The following is a 25,991-nucleotide window of genomic DNA, read 5'->3' as shown; positions in this document are numbered from 1 at the left end:
AGTTCAAATCACCCCCCTTTCACCCCATTGAAAATTAAAGGGTTAAAAAAATAAAAAATACACACATATTTGGTATCGCCACGTTCAGAAATGCCCGATCTATCAAAATATAAAATCAATGAATCTGATCAGTAAACGGCGTAGCGGCAAAAAAATTCCAAACGCCAAAATTACGTTTTTTGGTCGCCGCAAATTTTGCGCAAAATGCAATAACAGGCGATCAAAACGTAGCATCTGCGCAAAAATGGTACCGTTAAGAACGTCAGGTCGAGACGCAAAAAATAAGCCATCACTGAGCCTCAGATCCTGAAAAATGAGAACGCTACGGGTTTTGGAAAATGGCGCAAAACGTGCGCCACGTTTTTCGGACAAGCTTGTGAATTTTTTTTAACCCCTTAGATACAAGTAAACCTATACATGTTTGGTGTCTATAAACTCGCACCGACCTGAGGCATCATACCCACACATCAGTTTTACCATATAGTGAACACGGTGAATAAAATATCCCAAAAACTATTGTACAATCCCACTTTTTTTGCAATTTTTCCGCACTTGGAATTTTTTTGCCGTTTTCCAGTACACTATATGGTAAAACTTATGGTTTCATTTAAAAGTACAACTCGTCCCGCAAAAAACAAGCCCTCATATGGCAAGATTGATGGAAAAATAAAAAAGTTACGCCCCTCGGAAGAAGGGGAGCAAAAAACAAAAACGCAAAAACGGAAAGTGCCCGGGGGCTGAAGGGGTTAAATACCATCGGGTTGTTTGTTTATATATATTTATTTTATATTTATATTCATATATGTTTTTAGTGCCTAAGTGCTTTTTACATTACATTTTTTTTTTTTTATGTTTTTATTAATTCTTGTAACATGGTGTATAGTTTCATTTTGTGTATCCTTTATAGGTTTTTAGCTATGTTTTATGCCAGGTCTATTTTATGCTTTTATTATCATCATGCATCATATCTATAAGTTTTTTTTTTTGGGACACAGATTCATATCTGTTTTTTTATTAGCAATAATTGCCTCGAACACACAATATATATATATATATATATATATATATATATATATATTTCCCTTCCCCTTCCTACTTGGGGGCGCTCTTCTAAAATTTAATATGTATGTATATATTTATATATATATTTTCACTTTTATTGCATCATTAGCAGACATACTATACGGTGATTGCATCACCCACCCTTTATTATCACATTTTTTACACTCCGTTGTTTTCTCTCCTTCAATTTTTTGTAGTAGAGGTACATCTCTTTGATCCCTGGCATCACTAGTAGCTCACCACGATGGTTTGCAGTCTTGCACTTGGGACATATGGTTTTTCTGGTTCCTAGTCTCGCTTTTCTATCCACACTGATCCTATATTTTAATATACATTATTTGATCTGACGCTCTGCAGGAGCTTCCTTGCTCTTTCTTTAGGTGTCCTCTCTATATATATACATTTATTTCCTCCGGCTATTATACATGATCTAGTCTATTCAGATCTGATTAGTGCACATTTATTGTTGTTTGCTACATGTCTTACTCAATTCACTCTAATTCAAATGCTATCCACTTGCTCCCTGTCTCTCAGCGCTAGCGCCGTAATTTTTCTTCTCACGGTCCTGCACTCATTTCACCTTCTGGTTCTGGCACTTGCTTTTTGCGCATGTGGAAGGTTTTTTTTGTTTTTCCCCACGCTCCTGAACTTTCTTGAACTCACTCACTACATCATGTTCCTAAGCGGTTCCTTGATCCTTGGACTTTTTTCCCTCTGGAACCTAGGCTATGGATTTTTTTTCTCTTATATATTTTTTTCACGGATTCAGGGCATTTTGACTGTTTCTTTTCTTCCATCACCTGGAAACAGTAATTGCCTTGTTGGATGCGTGGTCTCATGCTCTCACTGATCTATCCTACATTCCCGGATTTTCCAGCACTGACATGTCTAAGTGAGTTCTAGGCTCGTTTCATATGTCCTCCCTGCACATACATATGTATATTTTTTGAGAGATAATCATGATCACACATAGATCTGTTATTTTTGGTGTTTTTATGTTTTGAGTAATTTCATTATTTCACGATCTGAGATATGTGTTATCGCCACTATAATTGATTTTATTTTTCACATCCTTCATGAAGTTACTTGTATTGCATCATGCTTCACTGCAATGCACCCTTTCCAGCCTTTTTTTTTTTTTTTTTTGTCAGGGGCGGTCTTGTGATGTCATCAAATGTATTTATACTGTGTTAGTCTCCATTATGGTAGATTTGATGTGTTCTTATGCCTGATGGTCCTGAGGAAGGGAGCTGAGACTCCAGAAACGCGTAGACCTGTACAAAATAAAGATCCATTAATCTGAATACCTGAGAAGTGATCATTGGCGCGGCTCAAAAAACCCTATTTTCCTCTATTGTTCTCTGAAGGACACAAAAAAAAAATTTGTAACCCTGCACCAGGCTGGGAACACTGAATCTGCAATAGGCAACCAGCTTGGTGTGAATGACAGCGACTGTGGGAGCAATAATACGAAAATTGAAGACATACAAGACCACTGATAATCTCCCTTGATCTGGGGCTCCACGCAAGATCTTACCCTGTGGGATCAAAATGATCACAAGAATGGTGAGCAAAAATCCAAGAGCCACACGGGGGACGTAGTGAATGGTCTATAGACAAAAGGTTGATCAGCTCACCAGATCCAAAGTTCATTCAACATCCTACAGGATAAGGTGTGGTGCTCGGAGAAAAATCTCTGGGCCAACGCCCAGGTAACACAGGCTAGTATACTTAACTCCCAAGTGTCCGGCATCCAACAAGACAATAGGACGGATAGGACTGTTCACACCAAAGGGATATTTTCCATAGCTATTATTCACAGTAACAGCATCGCTGATGCGTTTCAAGCAGTCAGTAGCTCTTAATCATAGCATAAATGCATACACATATACAACCATTTTATAGACATTTACAAAAAACTGCATCCAATCAGGACATATTGTTTATTATTTCCAATTTAGTACACATGTATAAGGAAGGTCGCCTATTACAATATTAACCTATTCAATACCAATCCAAACCCACTACCACTATCATTGTAAAAAAAATATATATATTTTTCACAAACACTATTTAATAGTAGTATAATAGATCTGTCTTAAAGTTCAGTCTGTTAGGAAAAATAATTCAATTGCAAAATCCAATAGATTTCTCTCATCTTTATAAGGGTGAGAACTTGCACAATTGGTGGCTGACTAAATACTTTTCCGCACTGTAGCAGGACCCCAAGAACTCTGCAACCCTTTAACCCCTATACAGGGATTTGGAATTACACAGAGCCCCAGAGATCATCACCTGTGGTAGACTGTAGTCTGTGGTAGTCAGGCAGAATCTAAAACCAGAAAATGCAATACAGGAACAGAATCGGCAGGCCAGGGCGTAATGAGGAAACAAAATAGAGGTCAAATCCAGGACTGGCAGCAAGGTACAAAAATGACAGGCAGGAGGGGAGTCAGAAAACAAGCAGAGGTCAGCGCACGGGAATCACTATACAAACAGAACAGGAACCAGGAATACAGAACTATCTCTGGCAGTGGTCAGCAGACAGCAGGGGGAGTAAAAAGGGTGTGGTGTCTTCCCATTGGCTGTAGCTGAATGAGGGTAACATCAGCTGGAAGACATGCCACCTACAGTCAGCCAGTGGTACTGCAGGTCACAGGGAAACCCAGCTTAGTGGATGAGCGAAACCTGCGCCCACCAAAGCCACTGGCACCAACTCCTCTCCCATCACCAGCACTATCCACGGCAGGAACATGGCGTCACCTATGATCGGAGCAGAAGTGGCAGGAGCGGACTCCGGTGGGGACATGACAATACCCCCTTCCCTTCACGAGGGGCCTCCAGACCCTCAAAACCTGGCTTGTCAGAGAACTGGAGGTGAAATCGCCTGACAAGACCTTTAGCATGTACCTCACCTGCTGGGACCCATGATCTCTCCTCAGGGCCATAACCCTTCCAATGTACCAGATACTACACCGCCCCTCTAACAATACGGGAGTCAAGGATACTCTGTACTTCATACTCCAGGATACCCTTAACCAAAATAGGAGGAGGGGGGCCTTACTGGGTGAATGGGACAACGATACAACTTGAGGGATTTGTGGAACACATTCGATATTTTAAAAGACTGAGGGAGGTTCAGGTGGAAAGCGGTGGGATTAATGATCTCATAAGGTCCAATAAATCTGGGACCCAGCTTAGCAGAAGGGACCTTGAGTTTAATATGACGAGTGGACAACCATACCTTATCCCCAACTCCAAGGATTGGGCCCTTGGAACGCCTCTTATTAGCAGCCGAGGCTTGACCACCTTGTGCCCTCTTCAAGTTCTCTTTCACCTCAGACCAGATAGCTTTCAATTTGTCCACAATGCTGTCAGCCTCAGGAAGAAAATGACCCAAAACGTGGATGCAATCCAAAATTGCAGAAAAAAGGGGTAGTCTGAATATCAGACTCCTGATACTGATTATTGATGGCAAACGCAGCTAGTGGAAGATATTCCACATAGTCAGACTGATGGTCGGTCACATAACACCGGAGATATTGTTCTAAGATTTGATTAGAATGTTCAGTCTGACCATTGGTCTATGTGTGGTAGGCAGAGGAAAAAGATAACTCTATATTAATCTTTTTATAAAAAGCCCTCCAGAATTTCGAGACGAACTGCGTTCCTCAGTTAGAAGCAATATTCTCCGGAACCCCTAATGAATATGCCTAATGGACAGCCTGCTTAGAGTTTCAGAATTAGGTAATCCGGACAATGGAATCAATGGAATAAAATGACAGTTTGCTGGACCTATCCACTACTACCCAGATACAAGTCTTCTTGTAGAAGAAGAGGTCAGTGATTAAGTCCATGAAGAGATGGGTCCAAGGACTTTCTGGAATAGATAGGGGCAAAAGAGATCCAGCAGGACGGGTACGGGGTGCCTTAGCTCAAGCACAAGTTTCACAGGCCAGTATGTATTCCTTACAGTCCTTTGCTATGGTTGACCACCAAAAACTCCTGGTTACAAGTTGGAGGGCATTGCCTATACCACGATGACCTGCAAGGACAGAATTATGGGACTCCTGAAGTATCCGTAGGCGAAGTGGGGGAGCAACAAACCGTTTACGGTCAGGAGTGGTTTCAGGGGCCTGGTCTTGGGCATTACGTATCTGTTCTATCAAATCTAAGGATAACGATGATACAACAATACCTTTAGCTAAAATAGGGACTGGTTCAATGTTTTCCGACTGAGAGGTCAGAAGCTACGGGAAAGTGCATCAGCTCTTGTGTTCTTGGTACCTGGCCGGAACGTTACAATGCCCACCTTGCTTGCTTAGGATTGAGTCTCTTAGCAGATTCCAGATAGGTGAAGTTCTTATAGTCTGAGATGACTGTGACCTTATGTTTGGCACCCTCGAGGAAGTGGCGTCATTCCTCGAAGGCCCATTTAATGGCCAACAGCTTACGATTACCAATATCATATTTTCTCTCAGTGGGAGAAAATTTGCGGGAAAAGGCAGAAGGAAAAAGTTGAGTGAGAGATGGACTACCTTGTGATAGCACCACCCCCACCCCAACCTCGGATGCATTGACTTCTACAATAAAGTAAGGTCAGACTGAACCAAAATCAGGCCTGAGGAAAAACATTCAGAGAAGGCATGGATCACCTTTGGCTTCCAATTAACCGCATCAGCCCCCTTTTTAGTCAAATCGGTGAGGGGTTTGGCAATCTTGGAAAAATCCCTAAGAAATTTGTGTTAATATTTCCAAACCCAAAGAAACGCTGCAAGGCTTTCAGGGACTTATATTAAGTATTGGCATGGTTGTAACTTTCCAGGAAAATCACTGTAGTCAGACTTTCTTCCGAGCCCACCTATTAAGCTTCATGAATATTAACTGCTTCCCCTGCCCACTCTCTATGCCAGTGTCTGTGATTGGTTGCAGACTGTTATACATTCCTCGAACCCTGTGTCCATGTCTGTGATTGCTTGCTGTTTGCTGTATAGTAGTGTAAAAAAAAAAAATAACTTGGGCTTCTGCCATATTTTGATAGCCAGTCTAAAAAAACCAGCCGCAGCTGCCCAGAATTGGCATATCACATTAGATATGTGCTTTACCCTGCTCATCCTGATTGCCATGGTGCGGTGGCAACTTGGGTAATATAAGGGGTCAATGACAGCTGTGATTTGTCAAGAATCCCAGCTGTCATCAAGCCCTTGATTAGTAATTACTAATCCTGTAAGTGAAAAGAAATAAAATGCAAACACCAAAAAAATCCTTTAAAAACAAAAAAATCCAAAACACCCTCCTTCACCAATTTGTTAATTCCCAAAACACCCAAGTGTAAAGTTAAGACTGCCCACTGCGGCCTCAGGCAGACACTGTGTGAGCTGCAGCTATGAGCGCTGACATCACCGAGTTTACCTGCGGTCAGCTGGGGTTTCCACAGTACCCCAGCTGTGGCCGCAGGTAAACTCACCTCAGGTGAACTTATTGAACTCAGTAACCTCATTTCAGGTGAACTCATTCAGTTCAATGAGACCTCTATTTACTGGCAGAAAAATGACATCACCGCTCACAGCTGCAGCTCAGTCAATGTCTCTCTGAAGCTGCAGTCATGTTCTCTAATGTGCACACGTGCTGCGACTTCAGGATGTAGCAGAGGCGGTATCATCGTGGGACCTTATGTGGAATACGTCAGACTTGGGGGGGGTTAATAAATTGATGAAAAAGGATGGTTTTTTAAAAAAATAAATAAATAAAAATATTGGTGTTTGTTTTATTTCTTTTCACTTACAGCAGGGATGGGGAACCTTTTTACTTCCGGAGGCCATTTGGACTTTTCTACCAAGCTTTGGGGGCCGCACAAAATTATCAAACTTGAAAATTACCCAGGTATGTTTGGTCAGACAATTAACTCCCACCTACTATGGTGGCTGGAGCTGCTTCTCTTTGCTGCGGTTATGATATGAGGTGATATTGATCATATTGCTTCTCACAACTGCTTTTCAAGGTTTGTCTCGGTCTGGAAAAGCTGGGAGCATAGATATTACAGGAGACACTGGGGAGCAAAATTTACAGGAGACGCTGGGGCAAACATCACAGAAGACACTGGGGCCACACACATCACAGGAGTGGGCTGAGGCATATACATCACAGGAGGAGCTGGGGGCATATATAGGTGCATCTCAATAAATTAGAATATCATCAAAAAGTTAATTTATTTCAGTAATTCAATATGTGACGCTCCAGGGCAGCGGGGTACTTGGTCCTGTGCGTGTGGTGAACAGGGGAGTCGTGGTCGTGGCCGATGCCCGGTTCCGTAACCCCGGGGGTGGGTCCGAAAAAGGGTTTAAAAAGTGGTAAAATAAAAGTAAAATAACTAAAAGAGTTTTTGACTACGCCACTTGCAGGTTGCGGCTATTTTGTAGGAGCCGCCGCGGCGTTATCTTCCTGGGGCGGGTAGTATAATGCAGCTCAGGTGTTCTGGCCCTCCGCAAGTAGGGCTAGGCCCCAGAAGAGGATGATGGTGGTTGTAGTGTGCAGTGTAAGCTGATGATGCAGCAATGTAGAAAGGATTCAAGCCACACAGGGACTGCAGTTTAAACTGTTTTTTACTCACTGTTCTGGTACCGCCCCTGGGTGGTGCTGGTTTTCAGGTGTTCCCTCACCCTTTGTTCCCAGTGCCAGTTAGTGACCTGTTGAGCTGTCCTTCGTGCACACTTTGGTTTTTGTAGGTCCCTGTGACCTAAAGCTTCTTGGGATCCCCTCCATTTCACAGTCTTTGCCAGTGTCGCGCTCCCGGGGCTGCGGCGCCGCTCGTCACCGCACCGCTTATCTCGGCGCTGCTCATCACTTACTGGCCCCGTCTCCATGCACCCCGACCACGGCCGCCGCTCTCGCTCTCCTCCCTCAGCTTCCCCTGCGCGTCCCGCTCGCAGTCCCGGCGTCTTGCTGTGTCCCGGTACTCTGCTTCCAGCCCTCCTGCCTCATCTCCCCTCCGTCCTGCACTGTTCTCTGGCTCCCGGGTCTCGCACATGCGCCCTAGTACTCTCTCCCCTTCTCTTAAAGGGCCAGCGTCTCTGAAACAGGAAATGGCTGAATACAGGTACAGGGTATATAAAACTTCTTTTTCCATGTGGGCGGTGCCTGTTCAACATGTACCAGTAGCCGTGTCTCTTGTGCTAGTGTTCAGGTCCCCTGTGTCTTGTGCCCAGGATTAACCCTGTCTCTGCCCGCAGATCCCGACTTCTGCCTGTGCGTATCCGGTCCTCCGGCTTTCCAGGAGAATCCCCGGTGTCAGACTGTTGCGGATCCCATCATCTTCCTCCACCCTGTACTCGTCACCGATCCTGGACTCTGCCCGGTATCGCCTGACTGCACCCTCGCTTGCCCCGAATTCTACTTGCCATCTTCAGTCGGCATCTGTACCCGGTTCTTCTCAGTCCACGTCTCTCCTTGGACCAGCCTCCATATCCTGTGTAGACATCTTCGGACGCTATCCCGCAACGCTCCCGTGTCCTGGCTGCTGCACATCTCGGCCTTCTGGGGTGATTGCCAGACAGCCCCTGTATAGGGGTTCGCTCCTGGTGGTCTCCTTGGGGGGAGTCCTGTGTGCGGTCCCGTGGATCCTCCTCCTTGCATCGAACCTGACAGCCCGTATAGCAGGCATCCTGGACAATTTGAATGGGTTGGACTCCTGTCCCCTCCCCAGGTCCCCTCTTCGCTGCTTTGCTCCAGACACTCAGGTTGGTGAGGGATCCTGATGATCCCCTCAACTGGCAGACTTAACAGGATGCCTGAAACGTACTCCCATTCAAGGGTTCTGCATCCCACCTGTGCTTAGTTCTGTGAGTACTGGTCCCGCACTCCTCTGGCAACCCTGGGTTCCTTGAGTACTGGTTCCTTACTCCACAGCAACTCTCCTCTTTTTTAGCTCCAGTTTTTTTTTCAGGTTTTAAACACCTTTCTCCTCACTTTCCCTCACTTTCACTTCCTCACTCCTAACTGACATCCTCCTCACTTCAAACTCATGTCCTAACTGACTTCAGTTCCCACCTACTCTCTATTCAGGTCTAGCCCCTCCCCCTCCCGGGTTTCTAGCTTACGGATAGAATAAACTCCTACCAATAGGCGGCTTCCATCAGGCCCGTCTCTAAGCTGTCTCCAGGTAGGGACCAGGCGTTGTGTGTTTGTTTGCTGTGTTGTCACCGGCACTGGTATTCCAGGGTTTGGGTTATCCACAGTTGGTTATATACTTCATGGCATCTGATACCTCAGGGGTGCTACAAATACATAAAGCTAAACATATATAGAGTCATTATACACAGAGTGATCTATTTCAAGTGTTTATTTCTCTTAATGTTGATGATTAGGGGGGACAAAAACTGAGCCGGGAAATTATAGGCCGGTAAGTTTAACCTCTACGGTTGGTAAAATCCTTGAGGGTTTCTTGAGAGATGCTATACTGGAGTATCTCAAGAAAAATAACCTTATGACAGAGTATCAACATGGGTTTATGAGGGATCGATCCTGTCAAACTAATTTGATCAGCTTCTATGAAGAGGTAAGTTCAAGCCTGGACCAGGGAAATGCAGTGGATGTTGTGTATATGGACTTTTCAAAAGCTTTTGATACGGTGCCGCACAAAAGGTTGGTACATAAAATGAGAATAATGGGGATAGGGGAAAATATGTGTAACTGGGTTAAAAACTGGCTCAGTGATAGGAAACAAAGGGTGGTTATTAATGGTACGTACTCGGACTGGGTCTCAGTTCATAGTGGGGTACCACAGGGGTCAGTATTGGGCCCGCTTCTTTTCAACATATTTATAAATGACCTTGTTGGGGGCATGCGGAGTAGAATTTCAATATTTGCAGATGATACTAAACTCTGCAGGGTAATCAATACAGAGAAGGATAATTTTATATTACAGGGAGATTTATGTAAATTGGAGGATTGGGCTGAGAAGTGGCAATTGAAGTTTAATGTAGATAAATGTAAGGTCATGCACTTGGGTAGAGGAAATAACATTTATGATTATGTACTTAATTGTAGAACACTGGGTAAAACAGACACAGAAAAAGACTTGGGTGTATGGGTGGATGGTAAACTTCACTTTAGTGGCCAGTGTCAGGCAGCTGCTGCCAGGGCTAATAAAATAATGGGATGTATTAAAAGAGGTATAAGTGTTCATGAAAAAAATATAGTTCTACCTCTGTACAAGTCACTAGTGCGACCGCACGTAGAATACTGTGTACAATTCTGGTCACCGATATATAAGAAGGACATAGCTGAACTGGAGAGGGTGCAGAGAAGAGCCACCAAGATTATTAGAGGAATGGGTGGGCTGCAATACCAAGACAGGAAAAACGAAGGCTTAGGGGGGATCTAATCACAATGTATAAATATATGAGGGGACAGTACAGAGACCTTGCCAAAGATCTTTTTACACCTAGGCCTGCGACTGGAACACGGGGGCATCCGCTACGTCTTGAGGAAAGAAGGTTTAATCATAATCACAGACGAGGATTCTTTACTGTACGAGCAGAGAGACTATGGAACTCTCTACCGCATGATGTTGTAATGAGGGATTCACTACTAACATTAAGCAGAGCCTGGATGCCTTTCTTGAAAAATGTAATATTACCAGTTATGTATATTAGATTTTATGACAGGGTATTGATCCAGGGAACTAGTCTGATTGCCGGATGTGGAGTCAGGAAGGACATTTTTTCCCCATTGGAACTTGTTTGCCACATTGGGTTTTTTTTGCCTTCCTCTGGATCAACATGTTAGGCTACGGGTTGAACTAGATGGACTTAGAGTCTCCCTTCAACCTTAAAAACTATGATACTATGATACTATGATTATGGCTTACAGCCAATGAAAACCCAAAACTCATCTCAGAAAATTAGAATGATTACCACAAAACACTTACAAAGGCTTCCTAATGGTCCCTTAGTATGGTTCAGTAGGCTACACAATCATGGGGAAGACTGCTGACTTGACAGATGTCCAGAAGGAAGTCACTGACACTCCACAAGGAGGGTAAGCCACAAAAGGTCATTGCTAAAGAAGCTGGTTGTTCAGAGTGCTGTATCCAAGCATATTAATGGACAGTTGAGTGAAAGGAAAAAGTGTGGTAGAAAAAGGTGCACAAGCAACCAGGATAACCACATGCTTCATAGGTGTGTTAAGAAAAGGCCATTCAAAATTTTTCGGGAGATTCACAAGAAGTGGACTGGTGCTGGAGTCAGTGCTTCAAGAACCACCACACACAGCTGTATCCAGGATTTGGACTACCAACTATCGCATTCCTTGTATCAAGCCACTCATGACCAATAGACATTGCCAGAAGCGTCGTGCCTGGGCCAAGGAGAAAAAGAACTGGACTATTGCTCAGTGGTCCAAGGTGTATTTTCAGATTAAAGTATTTTGCCTTTCATTTGGAAATCAAGGTCCCAGAGTCTGGAGGAAGAGTGTGAAGTTTCCTCAATCAGTGATGGTTTGGGGAGCCATGTCATCTGCTGGCGTAGCTCCACTGTGTTGTTTCAAGACCAAAGTCATAAAGAAGAGGAAGAGAAAGGGTATACCAATATGGGATCACCACAACCATATATAAAGGGTAAGTATTTTATTAGTACAAGCAGGAAACAAGAGAACACATTTCTCCGCACTTGGAGTGTGGACACACACTAACACGGTTAAAAACACTTAAAAAGCCAAAGGCATGGACACCATACATGCCAGGAACAATAACATATAAAAATACAGTGCAAATAAAGCCAAGGTACTCTATAAGATATTGCACAAAGCCCGGTCCCAAAAATTAATCCGTCTATATGGTAATAGGACAGAGACTGTATGATCTAATATCCAGGTATTGATGAAATACAAGATATGGAACACCGGCGTACAGATACAAACACATATGCTAACACCTGATGTGTAGAATATATGAACAGAAATAGTACAGTATGTTATCCTTATATAGCTAGCAGGGTACAACAGCACACTGTAGGTACATATAAAGATTAGAATAAATCTGCACAGTATTTAGCACAATAAAAGTGTATCAACAAAGGCAGCACAATAAGTATTGATATACAGCGAGTAACTATCAAAAATACCTCATACAGTCAGTATCCCCAATATATGAGGGATATTTGCCATGCCCGTCACCCCTATGGTAACCTGATGATGCACCAAGTGCAGTATAAACCAGTATATAGCTGAGAGAGTATATGCAAAATACTGCGGGTATATATAGAGGTTTTGGATGGATCTGCACAATATATTAAACACAATACAAGTATATCAATAGAGGGCAGCACAGTGAATATCAATGTAGGACCAATGCGTGTCAAAGTTACCTCATATAGCCAGTATCCCTAGCATGTAAAGGATGTAAAACATGGCTATCACTCCTAAAGTAGGGCTAAGAGCCGCTAGGACCATGCAGAGAGGCCAAGGCAGGGATTGAGGATCAGGCTAGGGATAGCACAAAAGCGAGTCCGTACTTACTACCCCCAAAAATATTGATGGCAGCCATATAGGTGGAGTAGATAGGAAGAGTAACCAGCAAAGTTCCTGGCGTGGAACCCCACGCGTATCGCCACGTGTACAGTGGCTTCCTCAGGGGAAAGAAAAGGCAGTGTGCAGTGACATTGTGTGTCCTATTTAAGGACCAGTCATCAGCACTCACCAGTGTTGCAGCTGGGAGAACCTGAGCACTAACATGAAGCTCCGATGGCGATCGCCATCTTGCTCGGTCACATGACGTGACAAGACTCCTCCCCTGTCCTTCACTGCGCATGCGCGAGGCAGCCGGCGCTTTAGACCTTATAGAGATGGCATTAAATACGGCGCATAGAGTTGTTATAAGATAGCGAAACGGTCTACAGGAACTGATCTTATAATCATGATAAGGTATAAATCATATTCTATTAGACAGGCCGTTCGGAGCTATGCGCATGCGTCAGGCAACAGGGAGGGAGAGGGCTATATTAACCCTGTCATGGGTGGAATACTTAGATAGTACAGGTACTTTAGTATGGTGGTCGAGGAAGATAACAAGTATGTAAATAGTCACAGATACAACAAGGAAACAAAGGGTACCTCATATATCTGTGTCTGCAGTGAATCTAGATATATCCGCAAATCAAATATTACATAAGAGTGTTTTCATAGATGCAAATTTCCTTATCGGTCAAACAAAAAACATATGCACATGCTGGCTGTTTCCAAAATAACTATCTTATTGTCTTATATAGACCTAAATGACGTAACACACGCCGCAAGGTACATATGCTGGGCACAATAGCCAAAGGAAAATAGAAGTAAGATGAACACCTAACCTCTACTGGTATGGTGCCAGATCCCAAACTATGGGAAAGATAGTAGATATGCCCAGGAATACCAAACAGAGAGATATTCTGTCCATCTAAAACGTGAGGTAAGAAGAAAATTTGAACAAGGGACGAAGAGGACAAGATTGGAGAATCATAGGCTTTCTTCTGGAAATGTATCTTCTTTGAATATCAAGGGTATCACTCTGGACTCCTCATTACAACAATCATATGAAGGATCTACAGACCCACTGGGAGGAAAAGAACTGATACTGTACCCCATAGTGGGACGGTGGGACATTTTGGAGGGACTCCAATTTAATTTCTGTGAATTATACACGGTTACTATTGACATCATTTAAGAGCTCCAATGGACCGGGATTTATGATACGTGGCAGTCATTGACCTCCCTGGACGTACTCTACTGTATCATGTCTATTATACATGCTAGATGTAATGCACATAGTGTCTTCAAATATGATTAATTAATTGCAACCTTACTTGTCTGCATCATCTATTTTGACCTCTTTGGCATTTTGCCTTTGCGGTCTCAGGTTAGCAAATCATTTTGTATGTCACTGTATATTACAGGCCCTGAATGGGTCTCTAGTACCTCTCAAGCCTGCTTCCACTAACCTCTATACTATTATTGATCTATAAGGGGATGTCAGTCTCAGTGTCTGTATGATCCGTTCTTTGCAACTACCCTTAGTCTTCCTGATCTGGTATCCGTACTATGATTGTATTTTTCCGCCTCTGTGGCGACATCAGTGCTGACTAATGGCTATGTGGGGAGTCACTGATACACAGCCCCTTTTGACATGGGCTGAGTCTGTTCCCGCTAACCTTTATAATACCATGTTTATGGGGGGGATGTGAGTCTCAGTGTCTGTACATGGACATTTAGTGGACCCACTTTTTACAACTATTTTCAGTCCCCCTGATCTTGTACCTGTGTTATATCACACTGCTTCACCATATGGTGACATCAGCACTGATAGATGGCCACATAAGGAGTTCCTAATGGCATTTGGCTCCTTTTTGATATGGTATATTTAATATCCATGATATTTTTTTCTTTCCTCCCCCCTTCCCCTCCCGTTTTTTGCTGACTACCATATCTATGGTCAATTTGACTATGGATTCTCCTTTCGTTCCTCTCTGTTTGGTATTCCTGGGCATATCTACTATCTTTCCCATAGTTTGGGATCTGGCACCATACCAGTAGAGGTTAGGTGTTCATCTTACTTCTATTTTCCTTTGGCTATTGTGCCCAGCATATGTACCTTGCGGCGTGTGTTACGTCATTTAGGTCTATATAAGACAATAAGATAGTTATTTTGGAAACAGCCAGCATGTGCATATGTTTTATGTTTGACCGATAAGGAAATTTGCATCTATGAAAACACTCTTCTGTAATATTTGATTTGCGGATATATCTAGATTCACTGCAGACACAGATATATGAGGTTCCCTTTGTTTCCTTGTTTTATCTGTGACTATTTACATACTTGTTATCTTCCTCGACCACCATACTAAAGTACCTGTACTATCTAAGTATTCCACCCATGACAGGGTTAATATAGCCCTCTCCCTCCCTGTTGCCTGACGCATGCGCATAGCTCCGAACGGCCTGTCTAATAGAATATGATTTATACCTTATCATGATTATAAGATCAGTTCCTGTAGACCGTTTCGCTATCTTATAACAACTCTATGCGCCGTATTTAATGCCATCTCTATAAGGTCTAAAGCGCCGGCTGCCTCGCGCATGCGCAGTGAAGGACAGGGGAGGAGTCTTGTCATGTCATGTGACCGAGCAAGATGGCGATCGCCATCGGAGCTTCATGTTTAGTGCTCAGGTTCTCCCAGCTGCAACACTGGTGAGTGCTGATGACTGGTCCTTAAATAGGACACACAATATCACTGCACACTGCCTTTTCTTTCCCCTGAGGAAGCCACTGTACACGTGGCGATACGCGTGGGGTTCCACGCCAGGAACTTTGCTGGTTACTCTTCCTATCTACTCCACCTATATGGCTGCCATCAATATTTTTGGGGGTAGTAAGTACGGTCCCGCTTTTGTGCTATCCCTAGCCTGATCCTCAATCCCTGCCTTGGCCTCTCCGCATGGTCCTAGCGGCTCTTAGCCCTACTTTAGAAGTGATAGCCATGTTTTACATCCTTTACATGCTAGGGATACTGGCTATATGAGGTGACTTTGACACGCATTGGTCCTACATTGATATTCACTGTGCTGCCCTCTATTGATATACTTGTATTGTGTTTAATATATTGTGCAGATCCATCCAAAACCTCTATATATACCCGCAGTATTTTGCATATACTCTCTCAGCTTTATACTGGTTTATACTGCACATGGTGCATCATCAGGTTACCATAGGGGTGACGGGCATGGCAAATATCCCTCATATATTGGGGATACTGACTGTATGAGGTATTTTTGATAGTTACTCGCTGTATATCAATACTTATTGTGCTGCCTTTGTTGATACACTTTTATTGTGCTAAATACTGTGCAGATTTATTCTAATCTCTATATGTACCTACAGTGTGCTGTTGTACCCTGCTAGCTATATAAGGATAACATACTGTACTATTTCTGTTCATATATTCTACACATCAGGTGTTAGCATATCTGTTTGTATCTGTACGCCGGTGTTCCATATCTTGTATTTCATCAATACCTGGATATTAGATCATACAGTCTCTGTCCTATTACCATATAGACGGATTAATTTTTGGGACCGGGCTTTGTGCAATATCTTATAGAGTACCTTCGCTTTATTTGCACTGTATTTTTATATGTTATTGTTCCTGGCGTGTATGGTGTCCATGCCTTTGGCTTTTTAAGTGTTTTTAACCGTGTTAGTGTGTGTCCACACTCCAAGTGCGGAGAAATGTGTTCTCTTGTTTTCTGCTTGTACTAATAAAATACTTACCCTTTATATATGGTTGTGGTGATCCCATATTGGTATACACTTTCTCTTCCTCTTCTTTATGACTTTGGTCTTGATACAACACAGTGGAGCTACACCAGCAGATGACATGGCACCCCAAACCATCACTGATTGAGGAAACTTCACACTCTTCCTCCAGACTCTGGGACCTTGATTTCCAAATGAAAGGCAAAATACTTTAATCTGAAAATACACCTTGGACCACTGAGCAATAGTCCAGTTCTTTTTCTCCTTGGCCCAGGCACGACGCTTCTGGCAATGTCTATTGGTCATGAGTGGCTTGGTACAAGGAATGCGATAGTTGGTAGTCCAAATCCTGGATACATCTGTGTGTGGTGGTTCTTGAAGCACTGACTCCAGCACCAGTCCACTTCTTGTGAATCTCCCGAAAAGTTTTTAACCGTGTTAGTGTGTGTCCACACTCCAAGTGCGGAGAAATGTGTTCTCTTGTTTTCTGCTTGTACTAATAAAATACTTACCCTTTATATATGGTTGTGGTGATCCCATATTAGTATACCCTTTCTCTTCCTCTTCTTTATGACTTGCTTAGTATACCAGGAGATCCCACCGGGTGGTGCCCTTCCCTTTGTTTGTTGATCAAGACCAAAGTCAGCGCAGCCGTCTACCAGGAAATTTTTAGAGCACTTTATGCTTCCCTCTGCTGACAAGCGTTTTGGAGATAGAAACTTCATATTCCAGTAGTACTTGGCACCTGTCCACACTGCCAAAAGTACCAATACCTGGTTTCAAAACCACAGTATCACTGTGCTTGATTGGTCAGCAAACTCACCTGACCTAAACCTCAGAGAATCTATGAGAGACACCAGACCCAACAATGCAGACGAGTTAAAGGCTGCTATCAAGGCAACCTGGGCTTCCATAACACCTCAGCAGTGCCACGCCGCATTGGTGCAGTAATTCATGCAAAAGAAGCCCTGTATTGGGTATTGAGTGCATTTACTGTACATACTTTTCAGTAGGCCAACATTTCTGAGTTTAAAATCATTTTTTCAGTTGGTCTTATACACAGTGCTGGCCAAAAGTATTGGCACCCCTGCAATTCTGTCAGAGAATACTCAGTTTCTTCATAAAAATGATTGCAATCACAAATTCTTTGGTATTATCTTCTTTTATTTTGCTTGCAATGAAAAAACACAAAAGAGAATGAAACAAAAATCAAATCATTGATCATTTCACACAAAACTCCAAAAATGGGCCAGACAAAAGTATTGGCACCCTTAGCCTAATACTTGATTGCCCAACCTTTAGCCAAAATAACTGTGAACTACCACTTCCAGTAACCATCAATGAGTTTCTTACAATGCTCTGCTGGAATTTTACACCATTCTTCTTTGGCAAACTGCTCCAGGTCCTGAGATTTGAAGGGTGCCTTCTCCAAACTGCCATTGTAAGATCTCTCCACAGGTGTTCTATGGGGTTCAGGTCTGGACTCATTGCTGGCCACTTTAGTGGTCTCCAGTGCTTTCTCTCAAACCATTTTCTAGTGCTTTTTGAAGTGTGTTTTGGGTCATTGTCCTGCTGGAAGACCCATGACCTCTGAGGGAGACCCAGCTTTCTCACACTGGGCCCTACATTATGCTGCAAAATTTGTTGGTAGTCTTTAGACTTCATAATGCCATGCACACGGTCAAGCAGTCCAGTGCCAGAGGCAGCAAAGCAACCCCAAAACATCAGGGAACCTCCGCCATGTTTGACTGTAGGGACCGTGTTCTTTTCTTTGAATGCCTCTTTTTTTTTTCCTGTAAACTCTATGTTGATGGCTTTTCCCAAAAAGCGCTCTACTTTTGTCTCATCTGACCAGAGAACATTCTTCCAAAACGTTTTTGGCTTTCTCATGTAAGTTTTGGCAAACTCCAGCCTGTTTTTTTTATGTCTCGGGGTAAGAAGTGGGGTCTTCCTGGGTATCCTACCATACAGTCCCTTTTCATTCAGATGCCGACGGATAGTACGGGTTGACACTGTTGTACCCTCGGACTGCGGGGCAGCTTGAACTTGTTTGGATGTTAGTCGAGGTTCTTATTCCACCATCCGCACAATCTTGTGTTGAAATCTCTTGCCATTTTTTCTTTTCCTTCCACATCTAGGGAGGTTAGCCACAGTGCCATGGGCTTTACACTTCTTGATGACACTGCGCACCGTAGACACAGGAACTTTCAGGTCTTTGGAGATGGACTTGTAGCCTTGAGATTGCTCATGCTTCCTCACAATTTGGATTCTCAAGTCCTCAGACAGTTCTTTGGTCTTCTTTCTTTTCTCCATGCTCAATGTGGTACACACAAGGACACAGGACAGAGGTTGCGTCAACTTTAATCCATGTCACCTGCTGCAAGTGTGATTTAGTTATTGCCAACACCTGTTAGGTGCCACAGGTAAGTTACAGGTGCTGTTAATTACACAAATTAGAGAAGCGTCACATGATTTTTTAAATAGTGCCAATACTTTTGTCCACCCCCTTTTTTATGTTTGGTGTGGAATTATATCCAATTTGGCTTTTTGACATTTTTTTTTTTTCATTGAAGACAAATTAATTGAAGATAATAATAGCAAAGAATTTGTGATTGCAATCATTTTCAGGAAGAAACGGAGTATTCTCTGACAGAATTGCAGGGGTGCCAATACTTTTGGCCAGCACTGTAATATTCTAATTTTCTGAGATAATGACTTTTGGGTTTTTATTGTCTGTAAGCTATAATGATCAACATTAATAGCAATAAACACTTGAAATAGATCACTCTGTTTGTAATGACTATATAATATATAATAAACACGTGAAATAAATCCCTCTATGTGTAATGACTCTATATAATGTGCTTCCTTTTTTTGTATTGAATTATTGAAATAAATGAAACTTTTTCATGATATTCTAATCTATTGAGATGCACCTGTACATCACAGGAAAGGCTGTGGGCATATAAACAACAGGAGAGGCTGGAGTATGTACATCACAGGAGAGACTGGGGCATATACTGTACATCACAGGAGAGGCTGGGGTATACATCACAGGACGAGCGTATACATCACAGGAAGGGCCGGTGGCTTATACATTACAGGAGGCTGGGGCATATACATTACAGGAGGGGCATAGACATCACAGGAGGGGCCGGAAGCATATACATCACAGGAGCTACATAGACATCACAGGAGGGGCCGGAAGCATATTCATCACAGGAGCGGCTGGGGGCATATACATTACAGGATAGACTGGGGCATATACATCACAGGAGGGGTTGGGGTGTGTACATTACAGGAGTCTGGGGGCATATACATTATAGGAGGGACATATATATCGCAGGAGGGACTGGTGAGTATACATCACAAGAGGCGCATAGACATCACAGGAGGGGCCGGGAGCATATACATAACAGGAGCGACTGGGGGTATATACATTACAGGATAGGCTGAGGCATATACATCACAGGAGAGGCTGGGGGCAAACACTAACAGGAGAAGCCTGGGGCATAAAATTACAGGAGAGGCTAGAGCATATACATCACAGGAGACACTAGGGCACATACATCACAGGAGGAACTAGACATCACAGGAGCGGCTAGGGGCATATACATTACAGGAGGGACTGGAGCATATACGTCACAGGAAAGGCTAGGGAGTATACATCACAGGAGGGGCTGGGGTACAGACATCACTGGGGGGGCACGGACAGCACTGGTAGTGTCACAGGAGGTACTAGGGAGGCACAGACAGGACTGGTGGACAAGGACAGCACTGGTGGGGGTACAGACAGCACTGGTGGGTCACGATCAGCACTAGGAGGGGGCACAAACAGGACTGGGGAAGCACAGATATCACCAGGAGGGCACAGACAACAGTAGCGAGTACACAGCACTGTGGGGTACACAGCACTGGGGGTAGTGGCACACATCAATAGGAGGTGGCACAAAACACTAAGGGGTGGCACACACACTACTAGGGGTACACAGCAGTGGGTTGCGGCCTTACAACACTAGGGTGGAGGAGTCACACAGCACAGGCCTGGGAGGCCAGTAAAGCTACTGCTCCTCTATTTCTTCTGTGGGACAGCAGTACTCACGTTTACCCTGCCCACAAGGTAATCCCTGAGCATGCTGGCACAAGCCAGCGTGAGGACCTCTTGGTGTGTGCATGCAGCTGCGAGCGTGTCCTCGCATTACCGTTGGGATTTAAAGGGCCAGCAGCCGGTAAGACCGCGGCTGCCGCCTGAGCACTGCAGTTACCGGAAATATGCCCGGGAGCCACAGGAAAAGTTATCACTGGCCGTTTGCGGCCCATGGGTTGTAGGTTCCCATCCCCTGACTCCAAGGATTAGTAATCTAAACAATAAAAAATAACGCATACAAAAAAATTTAAAAAAAAAAACACTTAAAAAATGTGCATTTTTGCAGCAGCATTTTTCTTGCCAGGGAGATGCAGCTTTGGTTGCAGCATGTCTGCAACATAATTTTGAAAAATTAGAAAGTGTGCTAACAAATTGCCACAAACTCGTATATTTATACGCAATATGCCGACCAGCTCAATCTCAGCTCAGGTTCTGATGAAATATCGGACCATCAAAACTGCAACATGTAAAGCCCGCTTTACACGCTACAATAAATCTTACGATGTGTCGGCAGGGTCACGTCGTAAGTGACGCACATCCGGCATCGTAAGGTACATTGCAGTGTGTGACAGGTACATGCGATTGCGATTGAACGTTAAAACGTTCATCGCATACACGTCGTTGAATCCTGACGAATTGCACATCACAGTGTGTGACACCCCGGGAACATTGAACAGATCTTACCTGCCTCCCGCGGCTCCAGCCGGCAATGTGGAAGGAAGGAGGTGGGCGGGATGTTTATGTCCCGCTCATCTCCGCCCCTCCACTTCTATTGGCCGGCTGCCGTGTGACGTCGATGTGACGCCGAACGTCCCTCCCACTCCAGGAAGTGGCCGTTCGCCGCCCACATCAAGGTCGTATGGACGGGTAAGTACGTGTGACGGGGGTTAATCGTTTGTGCGGCACTTTCAACAAATTGAACGTGTCACACATACGATGGGGGCGTTGAAAATCGCATACGATATCGTATACGAAATTGCAACGTGTAAAGCAGGCTTAATTAAACCCGAATATTTTAAAGCAAATTATTAATTGGTAACAAGTTTTAAGATACAATTCTCCATTAATGTATAATGTTCTGTGCACATGGATATATACCATATTTTTCGGACTACAAGACGCACTTTTTTCTTCCCAATTGTTAGGAGAAAGTGGGGGGTGCATCTTATAGTCTGAATGTGGCTGCGGGGAATGAGGGTGCTGCGGTGGAGCGGGTCATCGGGGGCACGAGCAGGCTGCAGCAGCGCCTGCCGTGACCACATGGGCCCGCTCATTACATATGAACGCCCATCCTCCCAGCGCTGAAACCGGTGCTGACAGGTGTGCGGGGTGATGGGCAGGGTGTGCACGCATACTAAACAGCTGGCCCGCATGATCACCCCGGGCAGCTACAGCCTGGAGTGATCATATGTGGCTATATTCACTGACCCCGTGCACCATCATTAGCGTGGGGTGCAGTGAATCAGTACACTCACCATTCCCCTGCAGCACCGCGATGTCCTCCCATCGTGGAGCGAGGAAAGGTGAATATAATTTTTTTTTTCCGTGTGTGCCACAGTATGCAAGACATATAGCAGGATGGGGGTATATGAGCAGGATGGGTTATATGAGCAGGATGGGGGTATATGAGCAGGATGGGATATATAGCAGGATGATGGCATATGAGCAGGATGATGGCGTATATAGCAGGATGATGGCATATGAGCAGGATGATGGCATATAGCAGGATGATGGCATATGAGCAGGATGATGGCATATAGCAGGATGATGGCATATAGCAGGATGATGGCATATAGCAGGATGATGGCATATGAGCAGGATGATGGCATATAGCAGGATGATGGCATATGAGCAGGATGATGGCATATAGCAGGATGATGGCATATGAGCAGGTTGATGGCATATAGCAGGATGATGGCATATGAGCAGGATCTTGTAATGGAATCCAGCTCACCCACGTCTGACCTCACCACACCTCAGACACGGATCCGGCCCTGCCCTGGCCGCAGCAATGAGAAAATCAAGGAAAGCGATCCAGCTGAGTGACCAGGTGATTTATTCAGTGCAGTACAGACATGGCATAGTCGTGGTTAATGCGTTTCTGGCTTAACGCCCTTAATCATAACCAATTGGTTATTGGGGCGTTAAGCCAGAAACGCGTTAACCACGACTATGCCATGTCTGTACTGCACTGAATAAATCACCTGGTCACTCAGCTGGATCGCTTTCCTTCATTTTCTCATATGAGCAGGATGATGGTATATAGCAGGAAGATGGCATATAGCAGGATGATGGCATATAGCAGGATGATGGCATATTGCAGGATGATGGCATATAGCAGGATGATGGCGTATATAGCAAGATGATGGCATATATAGCAGGATGGGGGTATATAGCAGGATGGGAGCACATACCAAGATGGGGGTATATAGCAGGATGCGGCCATATGCCAGGATGGGGTATATAGCATGATGCGGCCATATACCAGGATGAGGTATATAGAAGGATGGGGGTACATACCAGGATGGCAGTATATAGCAAGATAGGGCTAAACCAGGATGAGGGACATACATATATACAAGGCAGGAGGATCATTACCAGGATAGGGTACCTTAGCAGAGAATTTGGGGACATTACCCCCATAACACTGTCAGCAGCAGATCCTCGCCCCATAACAGTGTGTCATGACCACATTTTTTGCTTAAAATTTTATTTTCCTTCTCTAAAACCAGGGTGCGTCTTATGGTCCGGTGCGTCTTATAGTCCGAAAAATATGGTGCATGTTATCTAGATTCTTTTTGATGATTATGATGTTTTTGACAATTGCAAACAGAACCATCATCTCTTTTGTATAACGTGCAACTTTATCTGGAAAGTAACTGTTGTATTATTTCTTATACTGTTTCTCAATTGATTTATTTTACTTATAAATGCCATTAATTCCGCAGCTTTACAGACATTATCACCACTGTCCCCATTAGGGCTTATAGTCTACATTCCCTACATTCTTTGGAATGTGAGAGGAAACACGCACAGAACAAAGGAGACTACTTGTAGATGTCGTCCATTGGGGGAGTTGACTAAAACAATTGAAGAAATGTCTGCTTCTTGTGTGTGAGATCTATGGTGTCTAAAAAGATTTACATTATGGATATGGGTTTTTTTCTGTGAGTTTTTGATGTGGAAACAGATGTGACTTTCCTTGATAACACTTTACACACATATAGAACATAAAATGCCTTTTCTCCAGTGTGAATTCTTTGATGTCTGATAAGATCTGATTTCTGGGTAAAACATGTGTGAATTCCTAGATGTTCAGCAAAAGTTGATTTACTGCTATATTTCCCACATTCTAAACAAACATGTCTTTTACCAAGCAGATCTGTGAGCAAAGCATTTCCCACATTCTGAACATGAAAATGGCTTCTCCCCTGTGTGAGTTTTTTATATGCACATCAAGCTGTGATTTCTGAATAAAACATTTCCCACATTCTGAACATGAAAATGGCTTCTCCCCTGTGTGAGTTTTTATATGCACATCAAGCTGTGATTTCTGAATAAAACATTTCCCACATTCTGAACATGAAAATGGCTTCTCCCCAGTGTGAGTTTTTATATGCACATCAAGCTGTGATTTCCAACTAAAACATTTCCCACATTCTGAACATGAAAATGGCTTCTCCCCCGTGTGAGTTTTTATATGCACATCAAGCTGTGATTTCCAACTAAAACATTTCCCACATTCTGAACATGAAAATGGCTTCACCCCTGTGTGAGTTTTTATATGGCTATCAAGATGTGATTTCCTAATAAAACATTTCCCACATTCTTAACAAGAAAATGGCTTCTCCCCTGTGTGAGTTTTTATATGGCTATCAAGACATGATTTCTGAATAAAACATTTCCCACATTCTGAACATGAAAATGGCTTCACCCCCATGTGAGCTTTTATATGCCGATGAAGGTGGGATTTCTTAATAAAACATTGCCCACATTCTGAACATGAAAATGGCTTCTCGCCTGTGTGAGTTTTTATATGCACATCAAGATGATTTCCAACTAAAACATTTCCCACATTCTGAACAAAAAAATGGCTTTTTCCCTGTGTGAGTTTTTAGATGAACTTCAAGCTGTGATTTCACACTAAAACATTTTTGACATTCTGGGAATGAAAATAGTTTTCCTTTGTGAATTATTTTGTGTGAAATTAGAGCTGACTTTTGGGTTTTTGTACAAATAGGTTGATCCATGCAGTGCTTATGTGATGTCGCCCAGGCGTCACGTAGCCACTAGGTTTGCACCGTAATTGCACATGACCTTCCCTGGCTTCAGGTTCAATGGAGACAGCCATTTATCAAACTCGGCCTGGATAGCGTTCCACTACTCTGCAGCTGTGTCACTGCATTCTCTGTGGTATATTAATTTAAGCAGTGCCTAATTGCGTTGACTTACACACAGGATGTTGCCTGGCATTTACATTTTAAAACTAAACAAAAATGTTTAAAAACATTTCAGGCAGACAACAGGACAGTGACATCAATTTCTCCCCCCAATTTCACCATAGTGTCTTTGCATAGCAGGAAGGTATGGTCCTAGAGTGACTCATTTTACCCTAGTTTGACAGCATTGCTGCCCTTGCATACACATATGAATGAGGACTCCATTTGGGAATTCCCAATGTAACCTTCTCGGCTTCCTATTCCTCCTTATCTGCTGAGATACATAGCTGCGTGCCTCTAGGTTCACAACAAGTGGGATCTACAACTTCATCATCAGGCTCTTTTGCCAAAGTTGCTTTTGACCATCAAAACGTGGTAAATACGCGTGCCTATTTACCGTGTTTTTGCCGCGTTTTTAGAGCTTTTTACATGCTTTTCCATTGCTTAAACTTAAATGCGTTTTGATTACAAAGACACTACTAAATAAAGTTTTAACATACAAACACTATGAAAAAGGTGAAAAAAAAGAAGACACAATTTATTAAATCATAATGAAAAGAGCGATATTTAATATAATTATAGTGGTTTTATACTAAATATGGATAAAATATCAATAAACTTATATTTTTCATAAATTTGTCGGACTATGTGTGTGTGTAAAGGGACATATAATTTCATTATTTTGAAGTTAGAAAAGTATGCGTTTATGTAGTCCAAAATGCATTGTTTCTGCAGCTAAAAAGCATGTAAAATGCTGGAATTTTGATGTGGCTTTGGTTTTTGCTACTTCTCATTGACTTCAGTGTTAGCAAAACGCAGCCCAAATGGCAAAAACAATTGACATGCTGCTTCTTTAAACGCAGAGTTTTTGCCCAAAATTATGCAAATTAAATGCTGCGTTTGGAAACGCAAAGTGCGGACAAGAAATCCACATTTTCCATAGACTTTGCTGGAAAATTAAAACGCATGCATTTTGGCATGAAAACGCTGCAGTTCAAAACGGACCTAAAAAGCAGCTGAAATGCAGGTGGAAACGGAAAGTGCGGACCAGCCTAAG

The 25,991-nt window shown here is 43.3% G+C and overlaps 1 protein-coding gene and 1 pseudogene across 2 annotated transcripts in view; one reads left to right on the top strand and one right to left on the bottom strand.

Moving 5' to 3' along the window:
* LOC142257597 (uncharacterized) overlaps positions 1 to 25,991 on the top strand; it is a 1,260,196-nt gene that overhangs the window by 750,626 nt on the left and 483,579 nt on the right. The window lies entirely within an intron of this gene.
* LOC142303616 (uncharacterized) lies at positions 23,865 to 24,745 on the bottom strand (annotated as a pseudogene).

Source organism: Anomaloglossus baeobatrachus, chromosome 1 (genome assembly GCF_048569485.1).
Source record: "Anomaloglossus baeobatrachus isolate aAnoBae1 chromosome 1, aAnoBae1.hap1, whole genome shotgun sequence".
NCBI classification, from domain to species: Eukaryota; Metazoa; Chordata; class Amphibia; order Anura; family Aromobatidae; genus Anomaloglossus; species Anomaloglossus baeobatrachus.
The sequence above is the reverse complement of the archived record's forward strand: the minus strand, read 5'-3'. Positions and strand labels throughout refer to the sequence as shown.